The 12119-nt window shown below is 59.4% G+C and overlaps 1 protein-coding gene across 1 annotated transcript in view; it reads right to left on the bottom strand.

Moving 5' to 3' along the window:
* The window catches only part of STARD8 (StAR related lipid transfer domain containing 8), a 53127-nt gene extending 41567 nt beyond the window's left edge, over positions 1–11560 (bottom strand). Inside the window, 1 exon segment of the mRNA XM_044437777.1 lies at positions 11533–11560. The gene's annotated coding sequence lies outside the window, so the exon portion shown is untranslated.
* Between the last annotated feature and the right edge of the window lie 559 nt (positions 11561–12119).

The following is a 12119-nucleotide window of genomic DNA, read 5'->3' as shown; positions in this document are numbered from 1 at the left end:
GGGGGGGGGGCAGGTGACACACTGAGTCAGAGCTTCCTCCCCCTCCCAGAACACAGGACACCCGATAAGCCCCGTTCCAACTGCATTTGCAGCCTGCTGAGATCCTGGCCACCCACTTCCGGGGCTCGCTGAGCTCCCTGCCCTTTGGGATATTTGTGCGGGCCCAACGAAAGCAATTTCTCCTACGGCCAACACGGCAACCATCCTTTTCTGTATGGCATCACTGATGCAGCTCCGTCAGCAACAGTTAAATAGAGCTCCAATAACCAGCGCCATGCTGGATCAGGCCAAGGTCCTGCCCTGGCCAGCACTCCTTTCCAACAGCACCCGATCGGATGGATGCCTCGGGGAGGCCCACAGACAGAAAACGGGAGCTGCCGGCTCCTCCCTCCACATTCCCCAGCCACTGCTGCACCCAGGTGCTGCCTCCCTTCCTGGACGGACAACGCAGCCTTGGCAGCCAGCGGCCATTCCGTGTCTCATTCTGCGGGAACACCGGGGGGCTGGCCAGCGGGTCCTTCCCAAAGCCAGCAGCTGGGCATTTGGGGATGAGGATGAGGCAGGCCCTGCGTGTGCCCTGAAACAGAGGAGACCCCCAGTGGGGGCTTCCAGAGCCAAAATGCAGGCAGAAGGCAGCCTGGGCAAGAGGAAGGCATGTGCTTCACGCTCCCAGGGCTCAACCGGCATGTGGGGGGGGGGGATCAGCAGCAGCAGCTGCTCTCTGCTACCTCACAGCCCTCTGGCCTTTGACTGCCCAGTGGCTGGACCACACCGGCCGCCACCATCTGCTTCTCCCTGCTTGTGACTTCTTTGTTAAACTGGAAGAAGGGAGGGAAGGAAGGGCAGGCGGGCAGACAGATGGCAGGGAAGACAGACTCCAAGGTGCTGAGGAGGAGAAAGCTCCTGTCCTCTCTCCTGGTTGCGGAGGGATTTTGCATCACCCAGCCCACGCGGGGTGCTGGTGAAGAGCGCAGGACTGGGACTCAGCCAGCCACGGAGCTCGCTGGGACCAGGCGCAGGTTCCCAGTCCAACCTACTGCACAGGGTTGGAGCTGTGGGGATGAGGGAGAGAAGCAGAGGAGAATTACATAAGCCGCTCTGAGTTCTTTGGATGGCAAAGGGGCAGGATATAAATATAGCAAATAACTGAGCTCGGGTTATGCAAAAGAGGAAACCGCGACAGACGCATATTCTTTTGGTCACTGCATGACCGGCCACACCTGCTGAAACTTCCCTGCGGCGCAAGTGCTGGCAGGACAGAAGCGGCGCTGCCCTCCGAGCCCCATCGCAGCTATGCACACGCAGAGAGTTCTGACCTCTCCACCCACAACCGGCAGCCACTTAAGGCCCCCCAAGCGCTTTCCAGACCGATCCTTCCCGCTGCCGTTGAGCGAAAAGCCCCCAAAGAGGGCGAATCCATCACCGGAGGGGGCCGTGCCTGCACCCGGCGCTGCTGTGCCGGGGAGACCCGCGCGCTGACCCGCCCCGCTCGCTGTGGATGGGCGCCGCGCCCGGGAAGCACAGCCGGGCATGCCCCGCGAGCCCCAGCTGGCCCCTTGGCCTTCTGGGCATCCCCGAAACCTCGAAGGGGGCTCAGGAGCCCCCAGGAGCGCGCTCAGCAGGAAGCAGAAGCGAGGCAGCGAGCGCATCATGTGAGCGTCAGGCGCTCCCTCCGGCGCCGTGCAATGGGCCCGGAGGGCAGCGAAGCGCAGCCGGAGCCGGAGCCGGAGCACCGCCGGCTGAAGCGAGGCGCCCCGCTTACCTCCAGGCTGCGCCCGCGCCGGCCCCGATCCTGGGGGACTGGCCTCGCGAGAGGACGCGCCGCCGGCGCCGGGAGCCCCGCACGCAGCCTCTCTCCCCGCGCTCCGCGCAAGCGGGCCAAGCCGCGGGGTTCTTGCGAGCTACGGAGCGGCGGAAGCAGCCGCCGCTCCTTGGCCGTTGTCGGTGCGAGTCGTCCTGGGGACGCACAGGTGGCTAGCTGGGCTCGGCGGCGTCCGCCCCCACCGCCCTCCGCCAATCGCTGCGGCGCGGCGCTGGAAAGCCTTGCGCACAGCTGGGCTTTCCCCGCCTCCCGCTCTCCTCCCGACGACGAGACCTTGTCTAACATCTCCGCCGGAGCACAGGCGACGGCTTCCCCGTCCACGCGTCACAGCGCAAGCCCCGTCCGTCCGCGCGCACGCAGGGCTGCGCTTCACCTGGGAACCGCCTGGGACCTCCTCAGCCAGAAGCGGCGTTTGCGCGTGTTGGGGGCGGCAGGCAGGGCAGAGGCGAGTGCGCAGGTCCGCTTCGGAAACGTTGCTTGTCTCCACCAGGCCGGGCATGCCTTTCTCTCTCCAAACTCAACTTCACGGACGCCTCTCTCGAGGCATTGCTAGGAACCAGAGCATCTCCGAAGCTGTGGCAGTATCATCCAAATCAGCCCTTTGGAGACATGAAGCAGCGGCTCGGATAGGGAGCGGTGCTCCCGGCACTGCGGTGGCACGGAGCAAAAGCCAGGATGGTGCGGCTGGCGGCTTGCGCACTCACTCCTGACTGCGTTTCCTCATGTTGCACTGGGTCACAATACAGAAAAACCTTGCCTTGCATACTGTATACATCACTCGAACTGAAAATATTTCATCATCCAAAGCTGCTCCATGCTTCCAGTTCTTCAGAATTTTTTTTTTTTTCATGTTCCCAGTTTTTTCCCAGGCCACAGCTTCTTAATCACCACCTGCTGGTTAGTAGAATGCAAAGTCACTGGGAGAGTGGCATTGCACCTTGCCAGGCTCAGGGGCCAGCTCAGACCTCAGCAGGCTGGCAGGAGGAAGAGAGACCAGTGCGGGTGCAGTGAGTGTGACCCCTGACCTCACGCCGTCAGCACTGAAAGGCAGGGAGCAAGGGGAGCTGCCCTTCTGCCCCACAGGCTGGGGAGCGCAAGCTGCAGCGCGGCTCAGTTAGGACCCCGGAGACAGAGGGGGCTCCCTTGGGATGAACAGCCCTGGGGGTTCACTCACTCAAGGAGACACACAGGTACACACAGCCAGTTGAGGGGCCCTTGGCAGGAAGGCTTCGTTTCTTTCAGTCGTCGATTACTGGAGAGAAGAGTAGAGTGATCTAGGGGTGGTCTAAAATTAAAGGGTGGGCTTCCTCGTGGCAAACAGGACCGCCCTGGAACTAGTGGGGCCTCTTCTCTCCCCCAGACACTTTTGGGGAGCTGTGGCTGCCTGCTGGCCATTCTCTGGAGGTTGCTGGCTGAATGGGCCGCAAGCCCTGTGGGTTCACACAGAAGGCTTCAGAGGCCTCGGAGAAAACAGAGCTGGCCCTCAAACCTCCAGACACTTTTTGCTCCACTCCAGTGGAAAAACATTTGGCATTAATAAGGATTTCAGAAGTTTCTCTCTCATTTCCTGATCTCAGAAGGGAACTAAAGGAAGGGGGAGGCGGGCTCACAAGAGGCAGGAAATATTTCCCGGGCACTAAATTCTGAAATGGAATGAGATCCTGGAAAGACACCAAACCCACATGGCCAGCAGTGAAACACACACGCGTCTGTTTGCGCCGGAGGAGACCGACCCCTCGGATGCTGCCAGTGCGGGCGGTCAAGAGAGGAAAAATAGCAGGCGAGCCACACGTGGGCCTCAGCCGGCCGGATGAATGGGCAGCATTGAGGCAACCCCCGCAGAGGGGGCTATTAATAGCTCACAGCGCATTGCCAGGGCTCCGCCTCTCCCACCGCCGCCGCCCGGGCATGGGTGGTGGTAGGCGGGGAGGGCAGGAGGGAAAGCGATAGCAGGGCAGGAGCAGGAACGGGGGCTGTCCAGGGAGGGCGGACTGCTCCTGGAATCCCTCTGGCCCGCCTCCCAGCTCAGGGTCACAGGAATTGCCCAGGCTTAGAAAGGACCAGGGATGCAACGGCTAAGCAGCAAGGCCTTCCCCAGACAAGTGGCGAGCTCCTGAGAGGGCCCGTGCCTGCCTACTGCCCAGAGCCCAGCCATCATGTGCGAGTCTGCTAGCCTTGACCATTGCGCCCAGGCAGTTTCGCCAGTTTTCGCACACAGCTATGGACAGCCAAGATGCAGCCTCTGCAGTGAAAACATGGCTTCTTTTCATCTTCGGAAAAACACCCACTCCTTACAAGTGTTTCTAAGCCGCCTTTTGCTGTTAGCTTGGCTAACTTTGGGAGGGTACCTGCAGGCACTCCAGTCGCTGGGCTTGGCCCGCAGGGGATCGTGCCTGCCCCACGCACGGGTCGCAGGGAAATTAACTGTGCCCTCGAGCTGAGTAAGCGGCACAGGAAGCAGGTTGCCACCACAGGTCTCTCTGGGACCTTGCCAGAGAGAATCCCATCCACTTTAGCAAGGCTCAGGCCTAATCGCCCTGCCGGCACTGCCAGGCATCCAGCTCCGGTGCAAAACAGTGCCCTCTTCTGGCCAAGCAAGCAAGAGAACAGCCCACGTTCAGTATTTTCTCGGCCACGCAGGGCTTTCGCTGAGAGCTCAGTAAAATCTGCTGTGAAATTACTGGAGAAATATACCCTGCAAATAAACAGCAAAGGGCAGGGGTAATATTAGCCCCGTGGCTTCCTGGGCCCTTTGTCAGTCTCGGATTGTGTTGAGAAGCAGGGGGTCAGCAGGCAACCCCTGGCCCATCCCCAGCACCAAGCCCTGGGGAGGGGGGCTCCCCTTCATGGGCATCTATCAGGGGCATCTGGGAAGTGCAGAGTCGAGCACTTTCGCAAAGGCCAGGCTGCAGGAGGAGACACAAAGGCCACGTTCGCCCCGAAATCTTCCCTGCAGCTCTGCACAGGAAATGCCGCACTCGCAAACCTACAAGGGCGCCGGTTGGTCTCCCAAGCATTCCTTTAAAACTGTTTACAAGTAAGGCGACTGCCACGCCGTCGCACAGGAAGCAGCCATTCTATCAGAAACAATGGAGCTAAAAAAGAGCTATTAATTCAGATGATGGGATGGCGGTGATGGGGGAATGCACCGCATCTGCCTCCTGTGGGCAGACCTGAGCTTCACCTGTCTCCCGAGCCATGGGCCTGTGAGCATCGCACACCTCCAGAAGCGACGGCTGCGTGCCGACCGAAGGACGTTTCTGCTCCCTCGCCCATTCCTGAGGCTCCGTACTGAAGCCCCCACATCTCCCGCCGACAGAAGGCTCCGGAATAAGACAGTGCCAGGAAAGACCCTCCCTCCCTGCCCCCCGGGAGAGCCCACAGAGGCGGTCCAGACGGCTGGGCCAGGCGTGGCAGATCCCTGCAAGGAGAGGCCACTTCAGTCCATGCACTGGCCACATGCGGAACCGGCCCAACACAAATCAGACTGGACAAGGGAAGCCGAGGCAAAGCCGCAGTCAGTCTTTCCCCCCAGTGACCACCCCTCGGAGGCGATGCTATTTATGCACTCAGCGTTTCAAGAAGGCTAACGTGGAGCTACGCAAGCTGCCCGGGGTGGCTCACAAAAGCAAAAAGGCAAGATATAAATGCAATGCAATACTAATACTAAAAATGGCTTTTTGTATCTTCATTTTCCCCTTAACTCTCAATCACGCAAGACAAGTGTGTGCTACTGAGGGGCCACGTCTCAAAATATGTATAGTACAGTGCAAATAATTTTCCCATGTAAAGCTTTGAATATGTTTAAGCATTCATCGTCATTAATTAAGTTAGTGCCTTTCTGACACACACACACACTCGCAAGGAGAAAAACTACTTTCAGCCATCATAAAAGGGTATATTTTCGGCGGAAAGCACGCAGACCAAACGCGTGTGGAGCTGCAGGGCTTCTGTCAGAAGAGCAACGCGGCTCGTCTGAAGAGCGACGCGAGGTCTCTGAGCGCCGGCGCGGCAGCTCCTCCTGGGCCGCTTTCCCGGCGTCTTCCGTCGCTCCCGCGCACGCACGTCCCTGCCCGGGAAGGCCGAGCCACGGAGGCGAGGGCGACCCGCGCGCCGCGGCCCCTCGGAGCGGCTCCGGGCGGACCGGCACGGAAGCCACGCGGCAGCTCGCCACGCAGCCCTCCTCGAGGAGCCCGCCGCCGCCGCCCCTGCCCGGCTCGCCGAGAGCCTCGTCCAGCCAAGCCGCGAAGCTGCCGGGACGCCCCCTCCGCGCAGCCCGCCCTTCACGGAGGCTGCCCGGGCGGGCGCCAGCCCCGAGACGCCTTCGCAACACGGGGCTCCTGCGCGGAAGGCCGCCCGCGCGTCCGAAGCGGGGCCGACGCGTGGCGCGCCGCGGACGGCGCTTACCTGGCCGCTTCGCTCGGGGGCCGCGGCCCGCCCCGCCGGGTCGCCACAGCAGCCGGAGGAAGGAGCGCCTCCTGCCGCCGCCGGGCCGGGAGGCCCCGGCGTCGCCTGCGCTCGCCATCAGCCGCGACGCCCTGGCCGGTCGCGCCTCGTCGCGGGCGGGCGGGCGGGCGGCCGGCCGGCGGGGCGGGGCGGGCCAGGGGCCGCCTCCTCGGCCCACTCCCGGGCCTCGTGCACTGCGGGCCCCCGGGGGCGGCCACCGCTCCGCCGTTAGCAGCTGCGCGCTCTCCGGGTCCTCCCCGGGGAGGGGCGGGCAGGCGGCGGGGCTCCGATGCGGCGCTCAGCCCCGAGCGCGGCGCGCCGGCGTTCCCCGGGGGGCTGCCAGGAGGGCCGCCCCCCGCCGCGGCCTCACCCCCTCGGCCAAGCGGAGAGGCGCCTGCGGGGTCGGGCGTCCGGCCACCCCACCACCCTTCTCCGCTGACCCGGTCCGTGCGGGGACGGGCGCGTCTGGAAACGGGCTGGCCGCAGGTGCCGGGGCGTGAAAGATCCCGGCTCGTATGGGCAGGAGGCGACGAGGCGGCCCTGCAAGGACGGCTCCCGGGGATCGGAGGGAGGAGGGAAAACCGGGGGAGACGCACCGATCATTTCAGACACGCCGAGAGACGCACTTGGTGGCGAAAGCAGCAGCGGATGCAACTGCTCCTGATGGAAGGGGAGGAAGCAGCGCGAAAGCAGGACTGCCACTAGCATTAAGAAAACGAAAGGCACCACTACCGAACGTTACTGTCAGCACAGGAGAACTGGGAAGGGTTCACAACACTCGCTCGGCTCAGTCGCCCATTCAGAGGGAGCCTGCAGCCCAGGAACTCGCCCTTGGAAGGCAAGCGATGAAAGAACTAGCACAGGTCACCCAGTGGAAGGTCCTTTCCTGGAGACCCAGGCCAGGGCCAGCCACACTCTTGTCTTCCTGATCACCCTTCCTAGCCTGAGGACTGGGCAGTGAGGAAAGCTGGCAGGAAGGAAGCAGGTGCGTTCAGAACATGGTGCTGGAGGAGCACTTTGCAAATTCCCGGACCGAGAGACAGACGCGAAGATCAAATCAGGCCAGAGCTTTCCCTGGAAGCGAAATCAATGAAACAGGCTGTGGTGCTTCAGGCACAGCCTGCGACGCCACGAGAAGGCGGGAGAGGAGAGCAACGTGGATGGGTCAGTCCCATGCCAGCAGCCACAGCCTGGGACGCCCAGACCTGAGGGGGGCTGCCATGGATAGGACTTTCGGGGGTCAGCAAGACTTGATGGCACATCGGAGCAAGAGCTGACGGGTCAATAACATTGTGCGAATCACACCTGCAAGGACGAAGCAGCCCGTTAGTTCCCTCGTTCGTGATGCAGCCGCCTCATTGTGAGCTGGCACCCGACAGCTTCGCACAGAAGCATCGCAACCTGCAGGCGAGCTGAATCTGGGCGGAGCGAAGGGGCTGCAGCGAGCGGTGCCATTTCTCCCCCTCCAGGCCCACGCCTAGTTCCAGCCCTGGCAAAGCAGAAGTGGGGGCAGCAGGTCGCTCGCGCACGCCTGCCATTCCGCCGTCCGTGTGAGGCCCTTGACACAGTCTGCAGGACTTTGTAAGCCTGCAGCTGATTTCCTACCTTAGTTCTGACTGTGGGAAATATTTCCAAATGTACCGAGCAGCAGAACTGGAGCTATTTTCAGAAGGGTCGCGGCGGTGAGCGTTGGTTGCAGCAAAGGCAACGATGACTCACTTGGCATCCCAAAGACTAACACATTTGTATGTTTACAGGGAGCAGAGTCCGCTTCAATGGATGCCTGGAATGCTATCCTCAGGTGCCTGTGGAAAGGCACGTGTTCTGCAGAGAGAAATATTTGCAGAGGAGGCAGAGGAAAATAAAATTGCAGGGACAGGGACACTGGTAATCACATTAAAGCTCACATTTAAAAAAAATGTTGTGATCATTCACAAAGTATTGTTGATGGCAACTTTAAGCACTGGTAAGCTAATTAACATCTCTAGCCAGATGGAAGCAAGTCTGGATCCCACAGAAGCAAGGTGTCGTTCAGACCCTCCACCAGGGAGCCAGAACACTTCTGTGGCAAAAGCAGCTGTGTAGCTAAATGGTCACATGAAGTGTTTGGAAATGGAATAGAGTGAATCATGACGGGGCATGGAAGTTAATCAAACCTTGGCAACTTGGCCTGTCCAGGAACTTTGAAGGAGAAGTGAGCAGTTTTGTAACCAACCAGCCACTCTTCCTTCGCCTTCTGACTGTTTCTACATGACATGGAAAGTTTGAAGTTTGTTGCAGAAGTGGCAATTTCAGAGACCTCTATATAATTTTGCGTTGCATCACAGAGGACAACAGCAGCAAAGTCACTGTCAGATGAGTTTGTAAAAATCAGGGCTGGGCCGAGACTTGGACAAAGAGACATGAATTGTGGTGGGGAACAATCCACCATTCCTGTCGTTAGGGTGGCCTATGTGGGAGAACACCCCACATGGCCAGGGTGCCCCTGCCCTCCTCCCGCACTGCCCCCAAGTTCACCTCATCACGGGGCCCTTCTCACCCTGCCTCGACTGGACCAAGGGGCCCGCTGACCCAGTCGCCCAGTGGTGGGGAGGGATGCAGAAAGCTGGGCGGAGCAGGGCGTTCATGGCTACTCAAGGGAGGGGTGGGGAATTGCCGCCAGATACCATCTCTCCTCCCCCAGAGTGGAACTCTCCTCCCTGCAACCAGCAGCTCCTCAGAGAAGAGGCTTCCCCATCTTTCCTCCTCCAGCTGAATTAGGCCTTTATGAAAACCCCCATTTGGTGCAAAAGGAAGCACTTAAGAGCCTAACTGCAGCATGGGGTGCTTTTTGGAGGGTTGCTGCTAGTGCTCCCCCCCCCCCAGCACGGCAGCCACCCTTGAAGATTCACCCCCCTTCACACACGGCAGCCATGCTCTCCGAGGGGAAGCACTCTCAGCTGCGTGCTGTGGAGGTAAAATTCGGTCCAGAGGATCGCGCTCCCATCTGTGAGATGCGACCAGACGCACGGTGGGATGCAGCCCACTCACTGCTGTGCTGCCTGAGCCAAGGAGCCAGACAGGATCCCCCCCTGCGGCTATTCTTCCTTCTGAATGGCGTGGCAATATTAAGCACACTTTAAATGCAAAAGGTCTGGTGCAGGCAAGGCGCCCTCTTGCTGGCTGACAAATCGGCCGGCTTGCTTGCTTGCTTGCTTGCACAACGCCCCTGCTGTCTTTCTATGAAACAGTCTGAGCACCACGTGGACTCCAGAGGGTTCTAATGCAAGCCCTTGCAGAGGAAGAGCAAACGAGTAAAGCTGAACAGCACCACAGCAAATGAGTAATGCCTCCCCCCACAGCAAAGCAGCGATGTCCCAGAGTAAGGGCAGCAAGGAAGAGCAAAATATGGGCGGGCGGATAAGAGAGGCATCGCAAAGCTCTTCGGGGAGATGGGACGCCAGATTAGCAGCAGTCGTTTGAAAGGTGCTTCCTGAGGCATGGAAAGGGCAGCAGGGAGACCCCGCTCCACGTGGGCATGGCATCCTCTTCCAGAGAAGCCCAGGGCACTGATTAGAAGCGGCCTCAGGTGACACCTCTGCAGCAGGGAGCCCTGGCCGTAGTCTGGAATTTATGGGCTGGGAAGAAAGAAAGTCTGCCCAGTGAAGTTCAGCCACACTGCTGGATCCGGCATGCCCTGCTAGACAAGGGGGAGAAAACGGTTGCAGGTTTCGCTTTTCTTGAAAACAAGGATGGTACGTGACTCATCAGCAGGCAGAGAGCACGAGTCTGACCGCACAAAGGAACTAAGATGGGAGATTCCCTGCAACCACGGGATGGGTGAAACGGAGCTGCCAACTTCTCAGAAACCAAAGCAGTTTTCCTTTTCTTTTTCACTTCTGGAACGCAGTAGAGGTCTGCATGGTGCAGCGTCATTTCTAAGAATACAGAAGTGCGTGGTATCACAAGCACCCCCTTTGGCGATCCAGGGTCGTTGCAAAGAGGCTCGCTGCCCCAGGCCTGCTCCACGCCTTGCAGAATGATTGCCTAGGAGCACAACTGTGCCTGGGCAATGCTGAGGCAAGGCAAGTAGCTGCACTCCGTGAGTGCCGAGGGCTACTTTGTGGAGGGAATTTGGGCCATCTGCCCACCGACCTCTCTGTGAAGGGCTGGCAGACATTGTTCGAAAGTCCAGCCACTAAAAGGAGCTGCAGTTGGAGCTTAAGCAGTGGCTGCCCATCTGTTCACCCTCCGAGATGTTGTGCTCCTTGTTTACATAAGAAACAATAGATGGGAAGTTTGGCTACTATCACGGTGGGGACAAAAGGAAGAAGGAGACTTTGAGAAATGCCATCTTGGGTCTCGAATAGAAACTCTCTGGGAAGGGGCCAGAGAAAAGTGGGGAAGGAGCGCCCTCTTCTGGTTAAAATGGGCAGGCGCGCACTGTCGCACGTGCTGCAGAAGCCGAGCGGAGCAGCTGGTTCGCAGCAGCTTGATGATGCCCCTGCACGTGTCCCAAAGGGAGGTCGGTATCCTTACCAGCGGCGTGAGAGCTCTCCTCCAGAGCCGCCCGCATGGCTCGGGGCCTGCTCTTTGCAAAACGAAAGCCAGCCCGCTCCCAGCTAAATATTATTTGACAATAATACATCCAAAGCCTTAAAAGGAACTTAACAGGTCAAGATGCGCACACTATTGTAAGATCCAGTTTCATGCAGGAGAAGTCATATCAACAAATCAGCAAAGAAAACACGTTGAAGTGGAGGACCTTAATAAGTGCCCCAGGCAAATAAGGCAGAGAAGCCACTCAGACACACATCACGAGGCCACCCAACCCCAGGCACAGACCGAGTCGGGCTGTGTAGATGCCACGCGTCCTTCCTCACAGGGTCTCACCAGCAGGGCATTTGGCTGTGCAGAATCCCGCACCCCGAATCGCCCAGGCTGGGCCGTTTTGAGGAGAGAACAGGTACTAGTCTGGGGGCAGGGGAGCCCGAGCACAGGCCTGCGATGCCCATGACCCACAGACCTTTGCCATCCGGCATGGGACATCAGCATCCCGCACGGCTCTCTGGCCCGTCTCCGGAGCTGTGGGAAAGGACAGCTCTCCAGCTTGTGCAAAATAAATAACCCAAATTGATCTGAACCTTTTTACTCCAGGTAATTCAGCCTGTCTTGGCAGTGAATGTGGGTTCTCTTGGTGCACACTTTTAAGGCCACTCGGGTCTCGAGTGCACAGAACACACACCGTCCTGACAATGAAAAAGGAGGAAGCAACAGCGACTTACCCACATCTCGCTTGCCTTCAAACAACTTGAAACACTGTAAGACAAGCACAACGAATAAAGATTCAGTACACAACTCTCTGCACGACATTCCTTACACAATGTAGAAACCACCAACCACCTTATGATCTCTTCTGCACAACGATCCCAACAGGACTCCTTTACAAGGACGTTTCTCCCTGCAAAGAGTGTGCGCTGCTCACCTATCCTGGCAGGTGGTCGTCCTCCGAAGCATCTGCGGCAGCAGGAGGAGGCATGAGACAGACCCGGCTCTGGCCTGCCACAAACCCACAGGGCTCAGGGGAGCCGCGGGTGTGGGTTGGCGTGTCAGGCTGGCATCCAGGAGATCCGGGTTCCACCCCACTTGGCCACAAAGTGACTGGCTGACTCCCGGCCGGTCGTCTACACTCAGCCCAGCCCACCTCACAGGGTTGCATTTCAGTTGCCAAACAAGGCGGAGTAAAAGCCGCAGGATGGGCCCCCGCTTGGCTAGCAGGGCATGCAGAAAGACCAAGAAGAGCAACTGGGGAGGGGTGGGGGGGTCCTTCCTAAAGCTTACACTTTTCCTCCCACTATGAAATTGCGAGCCC

Source organism: Varanus komodoensis, unplaced genomic scaffold, assembly GCF_004798865.1.
Source record: "Varanus komodoensis strain SLA01 unplaced genomic scaffold, ASM479886v1 scaffold31, whole genome shotgun sequence".
NCBI lineage: Eukaryota > Metazoa > Chordata > Lepidosauria > Squamata > Varanidae > Varanus > Varanus komodoensis.
Note: the sequence above shows the minus strand (reverse complement) of the source record. Positions and strands in the feature narration are given on the sequence as shown.